Source organism: Cavia porcellus, unplaced genomic scaffold (assembly GCF_034190915.1).
Source record: "Cavia porcellus strain 051 isolate PalLab524CR breed Dunkin Hartley unplaced genomic scaffold, mCavPor4.1 scaffold_28, whole genome shotgun sequence".
In the NCBI taxonomy this organism is placed as follows: domain Eukaryota; kingdom Metazoa; phylum Chordata; class Mammalia; order Rodentia; family Caviidae; genus Cavia; species Cavia porcellus.
In genome coordinates, this window is record NW_026947511.1 from 23,287,148 (window position 1) to 23,306,394 (window position 19,247).

Genomic DNA, 19,247 nt, shown 5'->3' on the forward strand with positions numbered 1-19,247 from the left:
TCAAGACTCCTTTTGTAATTCCTCTGAGCTCATCTATGAACAAGGTAAATGGCTTGGTAACATTAGGGAGCCCTAGGGCTAGAGCCTTGGTCAGGGCCTGCTTGAGTTGTTGGAAGGTCCGCTTGCATTCGTCTAATGGTTTTTGGGTCTCTCTCTTAAGAGAGTCATACAGTGGGTGAGCTATTTCAGTAAAATTCAGAATCCACAGCCTGCAGTATCCGACAGCTCCCAGAAATTCGCGCACTCGTTTCTTAGTTTCTGGGATGGGATCTGCAATATAGCCTGGGCTCTTTCTTTAGATAAAGTCCTCTTTCCTTCTTGCAATTTGTAACCCAGATAAGTCACAGCCTGATGGCACAATTGGGCCTTTCTAGCTGAGACTTTATAGCCTAATTGCCCCAAAGTCTTTAACAGTTCCTCGGTTGCCTCTTGACAAGTTTCTAGGGATGTCGAGGCTACTAACAAGTCGTCCATATACTGGATGAGCACCATCTCGGGGTGCTCTTCCCTAAGTACTGAAAGATCTCTAGCTAGCACCTCATCAAAAAGGGTGGGTGAGTTCTTAAAGCCCTGAGGTAATTGGGTCCAGGTCAGCTGTTCCTTTACCCCTGAATCTGGATCAGTCCATTCAAAGGCAAAAAGGGGTTGACTCACTGGAGCAAGAGGCAGACTGAAGAAAGCATCCTTGAGGTCCAGAACAGAGTACCAGGTGTTCTCCAGGTTGAGGAGGCTGAGAAGTGTATAAGGATTAGGCACGTTGGGTGTAGAGTCAATACTCACCTATTTAATTTAATTTATTTATTTATTATTTTTTTTAATACTCACCTATTAACCTCTCAGAGATTCTGTGCAGGGTGATAGTCTTTTGTCCCTGGTTTTTGAACTGAAAGTAGGGGTGTGTTCCATGGAGAGACACAAGGAATGAAGATACCATTGTCTCTTAGTCTCTGAATGTGGACTTTGATCCCTTTTTGGGCCTGTAGGTTTATTGGTTATTGCTGCAGGCAAATGGGGCATGCCTGGGGTAGGAACTCCACCACAAGGGGCACCTGGTTAATTGCTAACCCTGAGGGGTTGGTTTCTGCCCACACTTCTGGGATTTCCTGCTTCCATTTGTTTAACAATTTTAATTCTAAGTCCATTTGTGATGGCTCAGATAAACCAAACAAATTTCCCAGTAGGCAGTAATTTTCTCCTTCTGGGACAAGAGCTAATACTCTGATGCCTTTTGAGTCTGGAGTTGTATCCGCCCCCCCAGCTTTAGTCTTGGCTCATTTGTAAAGAAGTCAATTTGCACTTGCAATTTATGGAGGAGGTCTTGTCCCAAGAGAGGGTCTGGACACTCAGGAATCCATAGAAAATCATGTTGGACCAGCTTATGTCCAGGCTGAGCCAAGCTAGCTGTCACTTTTGGGTACAGTCTTCATCCCCTGTGGCTCCTATTACATTGACTGACTCTCGGTTAGCTTTCCTAAAGGTTGGGTCAGCACAGAATAGGTGGTTCCCGTATCTATCAGGAAGTCAACCAGTTGCCCCCCCCCACTTGAAGAGTTATCCAGGGCTCAGTGGTGGCAAGCCCTGACCTCCTCACTGTTGAGCCAACAGGGCTTCCTTTTCTAGCTTGGCCTTTAACTTTGGGCAATCTTTACACCAATGTCCCATCTCTTGGCAATATGCACATTGTTCCTTATCTAAAGGAGGCTGCTGGCCTTGAACCTCCTTTTTTCCAGTATTAGCTGACCTCTTAGCTTCTTTCTTGCAGAGCAACTCCAATATGTTAGTCATCTTTTTATTTGCGGCTTCTTGTAGGGTATCCCTGTTGTCAAAGACCTTCTGTGTTATCTCTATCAGCTGGCTGAGGAGCATCCCTTCAAATCCCTCAAGTTTCTGTAACTTTTTTCTAACATTGGGGCTGACTAAGACACGAAAGCAATATTAATCACTCGTGCATTTTCAGGTGCCATCAGATTAATTGGAGTATGTAATCTATAGGCCTCTAAGAAGCACTCCAAGCAGGAGACTCATCGGCTAACTGTCTTACCTCACTCACTCGAGCCAGATTGGTAGGCTTCTTAGCAGTGGCACGAAGCGCATCTAGGAGCCTCAGGAGATAATCATCAAGAGCCTTGTTACCTCTGTCCGTGTTGGGGTCCCATTCGGGTTGGGAGGAAGGGAACAGGTGTTCAACTTTCTGCCGATCAGCGGACAGAGATCTGTCCAGATCCTGGACTCCCTTTTGTCCTAGAGTGTAGATATGCATTCTTTCCTCAGCCATGAAAAGAATGCACAGGATCTGCTGACAGTCATCCCAAGTGGGGCAATGGGTAGAGAAAACAGATTCTATAAGGTTAATCAGAGTTTCTGGGTCCTTCAAGAAGAGGGGTTCTGAGCTTTCCAGTTATAGAGATCAGAGAAAGACAAGGGGGTGTACACAAAATGGATTTCCCCCCCTCGGGATGGGGACTTCCTGCAAAGGGTGCAGCAGTGCCGCCTTGAGGCCCTGTTCTGGAGGTCCCTCTGGCTGGGGGTGGCGGTGGGTTCGGATGAGATGTGGCAGGGAGGGAGTGGTGGAGTCAGGTTGGGGATCAGGCGCAGGGTATGGGGAAGAATGTCCAGTGGGTCAGAAGAGTCTTCACTTGGAGGCAGGACTGGAGGTGCGTTGGGTCCAGGAGCTGCCTCTTCGGCCTGTGTCTTTAGTTTGAGGGCTGCTAGAACTCCGTCCTGAGAGGGCTTAATCTATGAGGGGGCATCATAGATTATATCTATCCAAATCTGAATATAGACAATTTGGTCAGGATGAGCAGGGGGCCCAAATAGATACTGGTGAACAGCTTGCTCGGTCCTCAGGTCAAAAGACCCAGAAGGGGGCCAGACTCCTTGAGTCCCCAGCGGCCACTCCTGTGTGACAAACACAAAGATTAATACTTCTGTGTTAATCTTGCTTTATGAACTTTTTCCCCATGTCCCTCAGCCCGTCACTTGAATTCTTTGAAATGATCAAGCATAAGGCTGAGGGGAGTGCTGAGACAGACCTGGTCTGACCCATAGCCGGTGATGGCACTGACATGCTTCTCCTGTTAGGAAATTTAAGAGACAAAGACAGGGTCAGAAGGAAGAGACCAATTATTAATGAGACCAAGAGAATAGTTACAATCGCCCTTGCCTGCTTCAGACTTGTGGAAGGGGTTCCTAGGAGAAAATGTTCCGTTAGAGTCGGGTGACCAAAAGGAGAACAATTAGACCACATAGACACAAAGACAGACATATAAGACAAGACATGCTGCAGCAAAAATGGCCTTTGCTCAAAAGTCAACCAATTTTGGGATTTCTGGAGGAATTTAACAAACTAACCAATGGAACGGTTCACTGCCTGGGGCAGAGTCACAAATGGATGGAGTTCATCCCCCCAAAACCAACTGACTCTGGCTTCAGGAGGTCTACACTCCCAAATTGAGGGCGTCCCCTCCAAGAGTACAAACTGACCATGGCCCAAACAAACCCTCCAGAGTACTTACTTTCAAATGTTCAGAAATGAGTCTGGGGTCTTGCTCCCATCCCGGACGAGCCCCCAAATGTGATAGCTCGGACCCTGGAATAAAATCCAAGGAAGCAAGAAATTACAATTTAGGGAGCAAAGGCTTTATTTCCAGGCCTGGCGATGCAGTCTCCTCAGGATTGACCCAAAGACTGCACACCTCACAGCTGGGGAATTAGGCTTTTAAAGCTGAAAAAACACAGGAATGTTGTAATTGCTGACACAGTTAGGTAGCATCTGGGCTTTACAGAACTACCTGTAATTTCCTTGAAGTTAAGCATTTCTTTTTTCCCCCCTTAATTCAAAGGATAAAAATAAAAAAGTAAATAATAAAATGGATATTGAGATGAAAGAGGGCATAACAACAAAACAGCACAGATCAAAACATAACCATTTAAGCAAAATAGTGTTTCACCTCAAGATAATCCTGACATAAAAGTAGTTACCATATTCTCTTTCCTTGAAATCTTTGAGTGTAACTTCGTATACTGTAGCATCAAATATATCAAAACAATGTAAAACCATTCAAGAGAATGACAGTATTACAGGATATTTAGAATTAACTAACAGAAAATGAACAATGGTTTCTGTATAATCTCCTTGGCTATAAAAGTTTTTGTTTATACTATCACATATAATAAGATCCAATAAGATACAACATGTTAAGACCAATGGAGACAGAAGAACAAAAGCTTGATGAGACTTCAAAACAAGATGATACTAAATCAGCATTACCTATTATGATGTCATTTTCTCCAAAATAGCTGTTCCTATCATCCAACCTTCTCTGCCTCATTTCTGTTGAGCTCTTTTTCTGTCATTAGTTGTCAGTTTGTCTTCTTCATTTTGTTTTCTGCTCCATTCATTGTGGCCTCTCTGCCACTATTTCTGGGTTCTTCATATTTTTCTTTTTTAGAATGTCCTGCAGTATTCTCTGTAGAGTTGAATTGGTGGTTGCATATTCCCCTAGTTCCTCTTTATCCTGAAAGCACCTTGTTTTTCCATCAATTTCCAGGGATAGTTGTGCAGTATATATCAATCTTGGCTGGAGGCTATTATCTTTCAAAGCTTGAATTATTTCCCCCCATGCTCTTCATGATTTGATGGTTTGTGCTGAGAAGTCTGCTGTAATTCTGATGGGTGTTCCCTTGTAAGTGGTCTGTTTCTTTGTCTCTGATGGCTTTTAATATTCTGTTCTTATATTGGATTTCTGGTGTTTTGATTATTATATGCCTGGGTGCAGCTCTGTTTGGGTTGTAGGTGGCTGGGGTCCTGAATGCTTCATACATTGGAGTATCTTTACCTTTTGCTAAATTAGGAAAATTTTCCTGGATTATTTCTGTGAGTAGCTTTTGTAGTTCATTTGTTTGTGTCCCTACCTCCTCTTTTATGTTCTTAATTCTTAAGTTATAGATCCTCTTATCATCTTCTAGTCTTTGTATTGTTGCTGTTTGTTTCTTTGTTATTTTAAAGAAGTTTTTCATTTCATGCTCCCATATTACATATCTGGCCTCCAGTTCAGATAATCTATCCTTAGTTTCTTTCAAGCTGTTGTGCCAGCTTTTGATAGAGTTTTTAGTTTTCTGGTAATCTCTTTGAACCTGCTTCACGTATTCTATGCTTTCTCTATTTTCTCCATCAAACAATTCTCCCCTCTTTTTTTGTTCTTCCATTCCACCATCTGTTTTTTCTTGGGTGGTGCTTAGAATTTCTCTAACTATTCTGCTTATGTCTAGCTTCAGGTCATTAATAACTTCATTCCTGAACTCGTCTATGAGGCTCTGAAGATAGCGCTTTATGTCTATTGGTACTGTGTCTGCTATTGCCTTTTTCTCAGGGTTGGGGGCCGAGGGGCCTTTCTTGTTGCTCCCTCTTCCCATATTCTTTGTTCCTTATATAATCAAGCATATATAGGAGGCAGTTAAGCATTTCTTAAAGAACAGCATATTTTATTACAGATTGCCGGATGAGGGGTAGGGGAGGGAGTTACATGAAACTGAAACCTAAGGCTTTTATAGCTTTCTCAGGAAATAGAAACTTAACCTAGAAAGATAGGAAGGGGGGGGGGCTTAGTGGTGCATACAGAACAGGAATGAAGCGCAATGGTTAGAACTAGGCTATAAAATTAGCATCATCAAATACATTATTTAAAAACAGACATACAAAGAGAATACATGGCATTTCTCATGGTTGCCAAAACTTTAGGAAAACCAGTTAATAATTACAGAAAGAGTGCTTGAGTTAGAAATTAATATCTTTTTGCTACTTAAGAATATAAATGATCATCAAAACCCAGTAAGAGGGTTTGGCAAAATGCTGGTGAGAAAATGTTCAATAGAGGAGCAAGGTTGTGGTATTTGAATTTAAGGATCAGTCTTAAGAGCACAGAGGGGTAAGATCCCTTGTGCTTTTTAATGTGATAAACAAACTACCCAGTAACCTGTGAACTATCCTTGGCAAATCTCAATTTCCTTCTAACAAAGTCCCTAAACTTATTCTTTGCTTTTACAAAAACTATTTGGACAGAAGAATGTATTAAATGATATCAATTAATTGCAGGATGTCAAAACTAGAATATGGGCAATTTTATGGACAAATGACTTAGTTTCTTCATCAAATAAATGAAAATACTAGAGAAGAATTTACAGATTCAAAGACAACTGAGGAGCTGGGCACGGTGAGGCAAGCCTGTAACTCCATCTAGTTGGGAGGTTGAGACAAGAGGATCTCAATTTTGAACCCAGCCTGGGTGGGGGTGTGTGGGGCAGCTTAGTGATTTATTGAGACCCTGTGTCCCTGTTTTAAAAAAGAAAAAAAAAAGTCACTTAAGAAGTATGTGACACAGTCAAATTAAAACATGGGTGTATTTAGATCTAGATTCAAAGGTACCAACTATACAACTTTACAGAGACAACTGGACATAGTTGAGCACTGATTATACTTGATTTTTAAAAATTATTACTTTTATGTGAGTAAAGAATGCATATATTTTGGCTATCCTAATACAGGAGTTTATATTCTTCAATGATATACTATGAAGTACTTCTAGATGAAAACATAATTTCTGGAACTTTAAAAAAATGAAAAAAAAATTAGTAGATATAAGGAGAGTGGAAAAATGGAGGTTGCTCATATTTTCATAATGGTACCAGCAGCTGTGTTAGTTAGAAATATTACAGGCAGTCAGACAGGGCTTGGCCCTCAAAGGAGCCTGAGAAGACCAGATACCTTGCAACTGTGGAGACAGATAACTCTAGCTGTAGACCAGACCTCAAGACAAAAGACAAAACAAATGCAACCACACCCAAAGTATAAACATCAGGGACTGATATTCTAAATAGGTATGGATCACCTTGAGGAAGCCAGGAGTCACCATCCTAACCCCCCAAGAAAGAGTCACTGCTCTTTAAACATACTTACTTCATGACTCACTTCCTAATTTGTCCCCGTTTGGTCAATTTTACCTGACCAATAGTTCTGTTTCACCTCATGCCCATATGCCTTTGGAGTTCCTACGTTTTCCCCAGTTTGGACTCCTCCCACCTGGTGGTTTGCTCTATAAAAGTCTCTAGAAAAGACAGAGTCTTTGGCAACCCACTCAGGACCCCTCTATCTCTCTCAGACAGAAGCTTTCTTTCTCTCAATAAATATATTCTGCTGTTAACCTCCATTGTTCGTAAAATTCATTGTTTGATTTTAGAGCACACAAGCGCATCCTGGATGTCTACTAGGTTGGGAGTTTCATTCCCCTATATCAATAACATATCGAAAATGGATGGCAAATTGTTGATTCCTCGCAACATCTTTTTTTTCTTTGCCTATGGCTCAAAATGTCAATTATAAAATATTAAAAACATGATTTTATGTCAATTATTTAAATATTCAGACATTTTATTACAATTTTTCAGAACAATATACTTTGAAACAATTCTGTCACTGTATATTTCAAGGCAAGGCTCTGCTTGCTACTGCCTAGTGTCTGGGCTTTTGTTGTGCTAAGTGGATGAAGGGACATTAAGGCCCTGCAGTGATACTAAGTTACAGTACAAGCTGTTCTTAACTGGCGTCAGGCAAAACCTTGTTTCCACAGAGGAACTTAATTAGGGAATTGGATTTCCATTGAAAACCTACACCTGGATCTCTAGTGCTAGGCAAAATCTTTCTTGATCTGTTGCCCTGCTGTTGCAAGCAGCATGTCACTGCCCTTGTGAGTGACACAATTCAGATTCCGGCTTCAAGGACCAAGAGACCTAATAGCCAAGGTACAGGACTCTTTTTGCCTGTTCAGATTTCATCAGGGAGGATGGAGAATGAGGACCCAGTCCCAGATGGCTCAGAGTGTTCAAAAATTTTCAGTGTACTTTTAAGCTTTAAGAACTTCAAAAGTGTAAATGCCAAGACATTACAAAAGCATTATTTGAATGTTGAATTATTTACATTTCTTATATACTTGTTGAGATTTGTGTTTAAAACCATAAATCGTTAATTTTATTTTTTCAGGCTTTAGTCAAGGTGACAAACATTGACTGAAACAATTAAGATTAAAAATTTATTTTTAAGTTCACAAGCTATATAAGCATGTCAGAAATTTAAATAATTTAGCTTTCAAAGCCTGTTGATTTTTTTCAGTAGATTGGTGAAAGCGTTTTGGCCCAGACAGGACACTAGCTGGTAAAGCCTCAGGCAGAACGAAGGCGCTCCATCTCCCCCACCCCTAGGAATTTACCTGTGACTCTATCTTCCCCACCCCTAGGAATTTACCTATGGCGCCAAAAGAATACTAATGGGCTACCTGTGCATCCCTAATGCCCCTCAGGCATCACCCCCAACCTAAGCTACATGTATGCCCCCACTCCACGTGTTCCATGGAGAGATCACCGACAGGGGTGGGGGGGTGGGGAGGTGGGGGTAGGTGGTGGGTGGGGGTAGGTGGTGGGTGGGTGGGGGTAGCCATACCCCAGGGAATTGGGGGTCTCTCCCCACATTCTTAAAATAAAGGTCATTTATATTTCATACTTCTTATCTTTTCAGCTGGCCCCTCCTCAGATCTATCAGTTGGCAGTGGGTATTGATACATCATTAGATAGATGCCTGTATAGTATTCAGTGAGTATAAGTATGATAATAATACATTTATACACTCAGGCAATATGTATATATTAATAATTATTGGGAATTTATTAACCAGGCATTGTTCTAGACAGTGGGGTAAAACAGTCCTTTTTCTCTAAAATATATACATTCCCCCAACAGTTTATTTAGAACTTGTGTTAACTCATTATCAATAAATGCTCTAGAAATCTTCATGAAGTTTGAGAGTGAAGAACTCTAGTTTTGTTCCTTTGGGTAGGATTTTAAAAATATTGTTTTATCTTAGACAGAGGGTCCACGAAGGTCATGGGAGATAGAATCTGATATATTCATACTCTTTGGATACATTTGCGATCATAAACTTCTAGGAGGCTGCCCAGCAATCCTACTACATTTTCTAGTCATGTTAACCTACCCTTACAATTGTTGTGGGTAGCTGAGTTAGTTAGAAATATTATAAGCAATGAGACAGGGCGAGGTCCTCAAAGGAGCCAGTGCAGATACCTTTTAACTGTGGAGGAGGAGACTGACACCTCCTGCTGTGGGCCAGGCCTCAAGACAAAGGATCAAACAAATGCACCTAAAAACTGATATTCTAATTAGTTTCCCATCACTCTGAAGTCACTACCCCATGCCCCTAGGAGAAGGGTCACAACTCTAAGAATTCCTCACTTCCTATGTGACTTGCTTTCCCATTTGTCCTTAATGTAATCAATTTTACCTGGACCATTGATCTTATTAGCTAACTATAGTTATGTCCCACCTTATGCCCATCTGCCTTGTGAGTTCCCAGTTTTCCCCTGCCTTGAACCCATGGTTTTACTCTATAAAAGTCCCTGGAAAAGACAGAGTCTTGGGCAACCTCCTTGGGACCCCCTTCTGTCTCTCTCAGACAGAAGCTTTCTTTCTCATAATAAATATATTCTACTCTTTACCTCTGTTGTTCCTAAAATTCATTCTTTGATTTTAGAGAACACTAACTTGCAGACATAGTAGGTTGGGAGTTTCATTCCCCTATATCACAATCTCCCTCTTCTCAAAGGACTACTCTTCCTTCTTTAGTTGGTACATTTTATTTCACTGATAAAAATGAGCAAGCAAACAACACCATCAAATGAGAATTTCTATATCTTCCCATATAAAATTTTCTAGGCAACTTGAATTTCATACCCGTACACCCTGTCTCTCCTCCTTTTCTGTATGCTCAGTTGGGCTTTTGACTAAAGTCAACTTTCCCACCTGTGCACTAGAATCCAAACCTCTTTGGGGATGCTGAAAACTTTAAGAAGCTTTCATCTTACTTTATATCATATTTTTTTCAGTTGTTATTGGATCTTTCCCACTGGCACACAAACACACAGTAATATCCACCAAAAGAAACAAAACAAAACAACAAAATCTTCCTTATCCTGCATTTCTCTCTAGTGCCCCATTTCTTGAGTAATCCAAGAAGAGCTGTTTTTACTGGATGTCTACTTTTTCCTCTCATTCTCCTTTGAGCAGTTTCCAATTAGGCTTTTGCACGGTACCACATATTGCAAAAACACAAGCCAGGGCCCTACTCAGCTGACTACCACTGTGATAGCTTGGACCCTGGAATAAATTCCAAAGAAGCAAGAAATTAAGAAATTTGGAGCAAAGACCTTATTTTAGGCCAGGCCTGGCGATGCAGCCTCCGGTAGCCAATATGGAAGACTGCACGCCTAATGGATTAAGGGTGGGGTTTTTAAAGCTAAAAACTGCAAAGCTGTTGACCTATTAACATCTGGGATTCTCAGTAAATTCCATTGCTCTTTGTGGTTAAACATTTTCCCGGAAACAGCACACCTTGCAGAAACAAATGGAAAGGAGCTTGGGAGGATTTACAAGAAGCTGAAACTTAAGTCTTTTCTGGAAACGGAAATTTAATCTATCAAAACGGTGCATACAGAACAGGAAGGAGGTGCACTGGTTAGAGCTAGGCCATAAGACCACGCAGCTATGTACAATAGCCAATTACTGGTCCCACTTTAGCTTCTTCACAGTACATTTGATCTACTCAGAGACATCTTTGGGGGAAGTCTCTTCTTTGCTTGGCTTCCAGCATCCCACATTACTCAGTAAATGGCAGCTCTCAGACCATTGCTCTTCACCTCGCTCCCTACACCCACAGTTCTAAATCTCATTTCTTAGTAGATGATCAGATTTGTTTTTCCAACCCCACTGTCTCTTTTCAGTTTTAGACAGGGATACTCAGTTTATCATCTTGGATGTTCAGGGGGGTATTTCAAAGCTAACATATTTCAAAATATATGCTCCCTTCACTGTAAATGGCAGGAGGATTTACCCAGGCCAAATAACATAGATTCATTTTGCACCATCTCCAGGGCTCCTATCCTTGTCCTTCCTAGTCCTAGTCATTCTTGTAAACTCTGGGGCTACTATTAAAGCTTCCTTTCTCTGACTTCAACTTGCCACTCCCAGAACTTCTCCATTGAGCAATCAGAATGATACCTCTACAACATTAAGTTTCATCTCACTATTCCCTGCTCCTGCTATCACTTTGCTGCAATATATTTTTTTAATCATATGCTGCAAGGTTCTTTCTGATAGAGTCCTTGTTACTTTTCCAGCCTCATGTCTCACTGCCTCCTGTTGCTTCCCTCTAGCCTGCTGATATTCAGTTTCACCCCAAGAAAGTTTCTTTGATCAAGTTCTGGACCAGGAGTGCTCATACTTATGTAGCTTCCTGGCTGCTTTCTGAGTCTCATTCATGGCTTTTCTGTGGTATTGTGTTTTCAGAGAGGCTCTCCCACTCACCCAGTGCTGGGTAAAGCACCGTCCTGTCTGACTCAGCATTGGCCCTGACTTGTATTTCTGTTGAACTTGTCCCTCCCGACTGCTATGCTGATTTAAAAATTATTGACTACTTCCTTCAAGCAGAATATAAGCTCCATGAGGGTGGGGATTTAATTTTGTCAGCACTCCCCTGGTGCCTTAAACAGCATCTTGATACAGTTGGTGCTTGCTATACAAATACTTGCTATATTTGAATCAGACAAAATGTACTCATCAATAGTGCTTTCTTCTTCTTTTCCATTTCCCTGGTTCTTCAGCTTGCTGGAGGTGAGACTTCCTCGTCAATGCTCATATTAAATCTCTTTTTACTCTCTCTGTATCTATCTACCTGTGTATGTATCTCTTTGTCTATCCATTCAGCCATCCAGTTGGTTCTGTTTCCCCGAAGCACACTCAATACTAAGACAAAGTTTGGTGAATCAAGAGGAATAATTTCATGCTTCCTATGTAGTAATCTTTCTGTGTACACGTGTGTGCATGCATGCATGTGTGTGTGTGTGTGTGTTGTGGAAATAGGAGAGTGCAGTGACTAAACACAGAGAATGGGGTAAAACTCTGCTTTTAATGATAAAAACACTTATAATTTGTGGATTCTGTGCCAAAACCATGTATTCTGCTTTTTAAGGGAGCTTTCTTGAAGCCCAGCTCAATTGCTTGACTTTCCTTTTTGTAGATGGCATGAAGGAACCCAGCTGTGGTCGAGTCACAGTCAAAGGAGTCAGTTGCATCAGTGGATAGATTACTGCATCTATTTCAATATACTCCATAAAAAAATACTGTCTTGAGACAAAGGGGGATCCACCAGACGGATGGGCTAGTCCCACAGCTTTATCCTCTGCAGGCTCAATAAGTAAGCCTCAGCTTCAGAGACTGACAGTCTTTTGCCTTTTGTATGTAGGGTTTAGGAAAAGGAGAGAGTAACTCTCTCATTCTGCCCTCATTTGTTGAGTTAATCTATAGTACACTAAGAATCGTTCCTGGAATGCATAGGTCCTACTTAATGATTAGAGATCTAAAATTCTCTCTTAATAAGACAGATTTTGGAGAAGTCCTTCACTTCTGTTCTTGTATTTTTGCTTTAGCACTATGCCAATTTTCTTTTTACCTCTCCTATAAAATTTTATACCATTGCAAGTAATGATTGCAATGGTATAAATTAGTATTCAGGCTACTAAAAGAGTTTTTATAGTTTCTGGGAACAATTTGGGTTTCTCTTTAAGCAAGTTAGGGAACAATTTGGGTTTCTCTTTAAGTAAGTTAGGTCATTGTCTGCAAAGGAAACTGTATTTTAAAAAATTTATAAAAATAATCTACTTGGGTGACAGAATTAATCATAAAGGGATTTAGTGAAGTGTGCTTGAGTTTTAGTTCAATTAAAAAGTAACCACTGTCCAACTGAGGGTTGAACAAATCTGCTCCCTGCAATCTTCTTTCAGTTGATGTGCTAACTTTTTAATGGGCTCGTTTCTGTCCAGCAGAGAAGCATAGAAATCTATTCTTTTTTACTTGTCTCCAGCAGCTTGCATTAAATAGAGCCCAGTGGTATGGTTTTGAAATTGGGGAGGGAGGGAAGAAGTGGAACATTAATAAACACGAAGGTCAAGAATCTCAGAGTATAGAGGGTTTTGCTATTCTTTCAACATTTGTCACCAGATGCTTGTCTCAAATAAGTCTGGCTTTGAGAAATGATTTTCAAGACTTGCTTAGATGTGACAGCTGTAAAAATCCCCTATGAACTCTGTAAAGGCAATCTCAGCCCAGCTGCTCGTGTTTAGGCCTCTCCAGAAGAAAATGCTGCTAGTGGCAGATTCATTTTTCTCCTCCAATGACTCCCCCTCCAGTGACTCAATGCCAAATATGAAACTCAGTTTCTTGTATTTTTCCTCCTGTCTTTACTTAACAATAGTCCCGCATTCTTTACTACTAAGAGTATGCAAAAGTAATAATAAGCTTTGTGATCAAGAAGGGCATTCATGGTGAGCAAGCAGTAAACACATAAATGATCTTTGTTTATGGAGGGGGACTGCCTGCGACTACACTGCCCAACAGACACCACTGGAGGATCAAAGAGAGAGAAATACACCAAAATAAACAATTATATTAAAATTTACACAGGAATTTGTACATCTCATATGTGTTGAGGAGTCCTTGAAAACTTTGATTTTACTGACTGGTGTTAAGGAGCAGTACAGGATTATTTTCAGTCAAATTAAGTTTTAAAAATTATTTTTACTACGAAATGACATGTAAAATTACACATATAATGGGATATTATATGGTATTTAGATACATGTAAACACTGTAATTTTAAAATCAGGTTAATCATTACCTGTTTCTTTAAACAATGATCACTTCTTTATGATGAAAACATGCACAATCTTTTAACTTTTCAAAAAAAGCATATGGTACATTATTTTCATCTGTAGTCACCCTACTGTGTATTTACTATACCATAACTCATTGGAACTTATTTCCCTCATCTGACTATAACTTAGTACCATTTACCAGGCATTTTATGTTTCTCCCTCTTTAATCTCCCCAATCTGGTAACCACCATTCTACTCTCAACCTGTATGCATAAACCTTTTTAGATTTCATGTATGAGTAAGCTTATGTGGCACACCTTGGTGTACTTGGCTTATTTAACTGCCTCCAGTTCCACCCATATTGTTGCAAGTGACAGGATTTTTCCTTTTTTTAGATGAAAGTGTATTGCATTATTTTGTGCATATGCTACACATTTTCTTTATCCAGTTATCAAATGGTGGACATTTAAGTTGTTTCCATTTCATGGCTCTTGTGAACTTTGCTGTAATAAACATGACAGTGTGTATATAAACATGTAATAAACATGTAATAAACATGACAGTGTGTATGTAAACATGACAGAAAAATTTCATTTTCTTTAGATATATACTCAGCAATGACACTGCTGTGCTGTCTGGTAGTTCTATTTTTAAGGTTTTGAGGACCTTCTGTACTGTTTTCCACAATGGCTCTACTAACTTAGATTCCCACCTATTATGCTCAGGTGTTCCCTTTTCTTCACATCTTTGCCTGTACTTGCCATCTTTATTTTTTTCATCATAGTCATTCTTACAGGAATAAGGTGACATCTCCTTGTAGTTTTAATTTATTTGTATTTCCCTGAAGATTAGTAATGGTGGGTATTTTTCTGATCTGTCATCCATTTGTTTGTCTTTCTTTGAGATATGTCTATCTAGAGCTATTGTCCATTTTTAATTAGATTGTCGTTTTGAAGTAAGGTTTTGGAGTTCCTTATGCATTCTAGAAATTAATCTTCGTCAGTTGTATAATTTACAAATATTTTTTCCCATTCTAAAGGTTGCCTCATTGCTCTTGAACGTTTCCTTTGCTGTGCAGAAGTTTTAAATTTTTCTTTGATTTCCCATGCTTTTGTGGTCTTTTCCAAAACAACCTTTTCCATTTTAATGTCCCAAAGCATTTCTTCTATTCTTTCTACTAGTCGTTTGATAGTTTCAGGTCTTACCATTTTGGTCATTTTGAGCTGAAGTTTGTAATTGATGAGGTAAGGATCTAGCTCCATTTTCTTGCATGGTAATGCCAATTTTCTTAACCATGTACTGAATGACAGTCATTTTCTTGTATGTGAGCTTAGCATATTTGTCAAAGATCACTTGACTATAAATGTACAAGTTTGTTGGCATGTCATACTAATACCATGCTATTTCGATTGCTGTGCCTGGTAACATACAAAATTTTGTTGTACTTACTTATTGAAAGATCTGTATTTGCTGTTGGATTGTCAGCACATTGAAAGTTTGAATAATGGCTCATTATTTTCTGTATCCTTCATAAATTCCAGCGTCATGTCCTGTACTTCAGCTCTTCAAATAATTTTTCATTGAGTGACATATTAAGGTTATAACACTTAGTACTACTAAAAGCAAAGGACTGAGATTCTTAACTGCAGATGAGGACAAAGAGAAGTAGTTGTTTACTATTTGCTAACTTCATAGAACAGTTTACCTATATATAGTTTATGATAGAGTCTAAACAAGACTATCTGTCAAAAGCAAGCTTGAGTCATCATGCAGCTCAAGTATCATCACCTCTGGAAAACCAGCCCAAGTCAGTTGAAATTAATTTTCTTCTCTCTGTTCCTAGAATAATTTCTCAGCCTTGGCACCATCAACATTTTGCAACAGATAATTCTTTTCTCTTGTCAGGGAAGTGTGGAGAGTGGTCCTGTGCATTTCAGGCCTTTCAGTAGGATTTTTTATGCCTACCTTTTCTGGATGACAGTAGTATATCTTTAGGGGTGACAACCTAAAATATCTCCAAATTTCCATTGGCCCTTGTTGAGAATCATGGTTGTATCATAGTGCCAAGATCTTAATGAGCTTCAAATGTTGAGATCTTTATCCCTAAGGCAGTGGTATTAGGAGATTTTGGGAAGTAATTAGGTCAGGAAGAGAAAGCTCACAAGAGTGGGATTCACCCCTGTACACTAGAGGCTCAAGAAAGACCTATAGCCCTCTGTATACTATATGAGATTTGAATGATACAACAATTGTCTCTAGACCAGGAAATAGGACCTTGCAATTACTGAATGTGCAGACACCTTGGTCCTGGATTTTCTAGTTTCCACAACTATGAGAAATAAAGCTCTGTTTGTAAACCATCCTGTGTGTCATATTTTGTTCTAGCAGCCTGAAAAAATTAAGCCAAGTACTTTTTTTTGAGGGAGGAGGGAAATGTGTTGTTATAGCAGATGTCACATTTTTTATTAGTACACATATTTGCCTGTTAGATTTTAATTTCTTTGAATGTAAGGGTAACCTATAGTTTTCAGTCTTAGTAAGCTTTTTCCCATACAACACAGAATATGATACTTTTCATAACTGCTGCATAATAAATTTTGCCACAAATCTAGCAGTTTTAAATATTTGTCATTTCACATTTCTGTAGATCAGAAGCCTGGACCAGCTTGGGTGAGTTTTTGGTTAAGGGGTCACAAAGGAAGTCTACCACTTTGCTAAGTCTCATTCAGATGGTTGGCAGAGTTCAGTTCCTTGCAGATGTGTGTTTGATATTCTCCTTGACTCTCACTGTTTTTCTTGCTAGTTATTAGGCATGCACCACTTACTGCTTCCTGAAGGCATCTGCATTGGTTTTCATGTAGCCCCTTCCCTCTATAAGTTGCAAGAAGTGTTTCAAGTCTCTGATTTTCCCTTGTGGCTTCTCTTCTGTCACCAGCCAGAAAAATTCTGTTTGTAAAGACTTTTGTGATTATATTAGTCCCTCTCTATCTTCCCTCTCAGGTCTGCTGTGCCATGATATGACAGACTCACAAGAGAGAGATCTCATTACATTCATAAGCTCATAATTTTGGTCTCTTGGAATATCAAGGAAGACTTCTCAAGTAGGTCTAAAATGGCTCAAGGGAACCGGAAGGGAGATAGAGTTTTTATAGTAGTGAGGTATGAGTCCAGTGTAGGGGTTTCTGTGCAGGTTGAAAGATTCACATGATTTTAGTTTCATTCGGGCCAACTGGGATGTCGTATTAGCTTGTCTAAATGTCTTAGTTTGTTTGGTTGCTGCAACAAAATTCTGTACATTGTGAAGCTGATAAACAATACATATATTGTTTCTCCCAGTTCTGGAGACTGGAAATTTGAGATCAGAGTGCCAACCTGGTCGGTTCTCTTGAGGTCTCTCTCTCTTCCAGGCTGCAGAAAGACAACTTCTAGTTGCAGTGTCACATGTAGAAAGAGAGTGATAGAAGACTCTCTGGCCTCTTTTTTAGCTGGGCACTAATCCATTAATGGGTGCTCCACCCACCTCAAGTACCATCACGTTGGGCCTGGGGCCACCAGGAAAACACTTGAAAGGAAAAAAAAACATTGTGTTAGTGTGAGCAGAAGCAGGTAAAGGATGGGTGAAACTTAAAAGCTGTCATCAAATATCATTACAATGGTGTCAGGAGCTTTGTAACATAAAAGGTCATTTTGTTTTGTTTTCTGGTGCTGGAAATTGAACTTAGGGCTTTTGCACTGAGCTCCATCTCTACCCCTTTTTTATTTTGAGATAGGATCTTTCTAAGTGCCCAGTCTAGCTCAAACTCATAATCCTCATGACTTTGATAACTGGTTATTTTATAAGGAACTGAGTAGAGATGGTTTTCAAAACCATAAAGAAAAAAATCAATTAAATTTCTTTTTAAACAACTTCATTTTTCCTCAGCATATTGTTAAGTCACATTAGCTATTTCTCTAGCAATTTGCTATCAGTCTTTAGATAAATGTTCTCTGTTGGAAAATGAAGACATGCATTGCTTTAGAAGATGGTTTGGGAAGAGAGGTTTGTCAAGTTAGTGTCTACCGCCACAACATGGTTATTAATTCCAAAAAAAAAATGAGATGACCAGACACCTCTTTTATAAGTGATTCATTGTGGTAACACTCAATTTCTTGGATCTTATAGAGGGGCATTGAGGGGTGGGATTTCTAGCAAACAGAAATATTCCTAGTACCAACAATGTATGGCTTCCTGATGGTTTTATTAAATAAACTTTTGTCATGAAATGGTAAATTCTTGAACCCATTTCTTATCAGATAAAGAAGGAGTGTCACATAGAAGATAGCTAGGAACTATCCCCCGTGTGCAGCTCAAGACTTCCGAGAGTGGTCTTGGACAAAATATGAATAACAGAATCAAAATGAGAAATGGGCTTGCTAGAATGATGGATGAAGCCTTTGAGAATGTAGTATACTGCTGGAAAACTCGGGTCCATGGAATGGTTTTTGCCTTCCAACAGTACTAGAGCATATTAGTAGAATAAGTCTTTCCTTATAAGATATTTTTTCCTTTTACTCTAAGGAAAAAAAAACACATAGAAAAGTCAAGGAGCAAACAAACAAAAAGCAAGAACAAAACAGCATAATGACAGCAACAATGACAAAAAAATAACGATATAGGATTTCAAAACAAGATGGTAGGAATTTAACAATGGTTGTTATATTGTATATTGTTATCTTCAAAATAGTTGCTCAGGTTACCAGATACAAGCATGCAAAATCAATCAAATAATATGATTTTCCTTTGAGAAATTTCTTTCCCTTTCCTTATATATATTCTAACTTTTTGGATTTTATTTACTCTTTGAGTTTCTTATACTAGCAAGATAATTCAATGTTTACACATGACAGTCTGATTTATTTCATTTATGAATATAGTTTCCAGTTGCATTCACTTACCAGTAGGAGCCTTGAGTTTACCCTTCTTTATGTCTGAGTAGTACTCCATTGTATAAAAATATGACATCTGTTTTGTCTGTTCTGTGGTTGATGGTCATTTGTGTTGTTTCCAATATTTATCTATTACATATTGTACAGCTATATACAAGGACACACATATATTGCTGTGGCATGGTTTTCAGTTCTTCTTGAAAAATACCCAGAAGGGAGTAGCTGAGCAGAATAGAATCTTTAATCCTAGTCTTTTTTTGGAATCTTAACACTGATTTCCACAGTGGTTGCACCAGTCAACATTTGCATCAACAGTGGAGAATTGTTTCTTTTCCCCCCACAGCTCCTCCAGCACTTGTTATTGGTAAATTTCCGATGTTAATCATTCTTTCTGGAGTGAGATACCTCAGTGTTTCAATTTGCTTTTCTCAATGACCCATGATGTTGAACATTTCTTTGTATATTTATTTGCTGTTTGTATTTCTTCCTCTGAGAATTGTGTACTCATTACAGACGCCCATTTTTGGATTGGGTCTTTGCATTGGTGAGGCA